Consider the following 1,228-nt stretch of genomic DNA (forward strand, 5'->3'; position numbering starts at 1 on the left):
GGGGCCAGGAGAATGGTGGGCGTGGCCACGCTGTTCTGCCGGGATGGAGGGTTTGGGAATTTTGGGAGCCAGGGAGAGGCAGATGTGGTATTTGCAAAGGCTTGTCTGCTGCCTGGACGAGCCCGGCGTGCCTGTGCTTGTGGGGCTTTGATCCTGGCAATTCATTTGTCTCCAGAGGCAGGGGAGGGTGTGGGTTGAAATTTGAATGCGGGCTCCTGCCTGGGAGCTGCAGGAGGGAGAAGGGCTGGAAAATGAGGGTGGGGAGGATGGATTGTCCAGGGAAAGTGTGGCTGCCCCATCCCTGGAAGTGTCTAAGGCCAGCTTGGACAGGGCTTGGGGCACCCTGGGATAGTGGAAGGTGTGGAAGGTGGAATGGGCTGAGCTTTAAGGCTCCCTCCTAGTCTGGCATTCTACAAAGTTCCAGGAAAACTGGGGAAAATGCTGTGCTCATCCCCATCCCCACCTCTGGCCAGAGCGTGTCCCCACGGAGCGTCCCTGCCCTGAGAGCACCAGGAAAACCTCTCTCTCCTCGCCCTTTTCCATGGTTTTGCTCGTTGCTGCTGTCCCCGGCACTGCCAGGCTGCCCCGGCTCCAGCCTGTCTCCAGAGCAGCTTTTATGGGAGAGGAGATGGGATCACCAGCCTGCCCGGCTCCTCTCGATTGCCATTCCAGCTGGGAGCGCAGGGATGCACAGGAGGACCTTGTCCTGCATTATGCCCGGATGAAAAAAAAAAAAACCAAACAAAACCTTCAGGAAGACTGTAAGAAGAGAAGGAATTCCTCGTTCGATTCCTAGTTAAAACACAGGAATCCCGTTTTCCCGAGCGTGGCCACCAGCCAGGCAAGCGTTGCCCTCTCGTGGGCTAAAGCAGCAGCTTCCCACCATCCCGCCCTAACCGAGAGCTCAATTAGCCAGCGTTAATGAACTACCTGCGTGCTCACAGTGCAGCGCTCCCGGGCGAGCAGCCCCTGACCCGAGCTGGAGCTCGTCGGGCTTCCCTGGAGCTGGTCAGGGATTCCCAGGAGCTTTGCTGGGGCTCCTGTCCCGCTCTGGCCAGTTTGCCCCGGGGCACACACTGGGAGGGCACCTGGCCATGAACTGGGCACACACTGGGAGGGCACCCTGGCCGTGAACTGGGCACACACTGCTTGCACTGCAGCTTGGACTGCGCATACTGGGAGCACTGGGACATGCAGCGGACACGCTGGGAGGGCACACTGGTTTGAA

Source organism: Geospiza fortis, unplaced genomic scaffold (genome assembly GCF_000277835.1).
Source record: "Geospiza fortis unplaced genomic scaffold, GeoFor_1.0 scaffold69, whole genome shotgun sequence".
NCBI lineage: Eukaryota > Metazoa > Chordata > Aves > Passeriformes > Thraupidae > Geospiza > Geospiza fortis.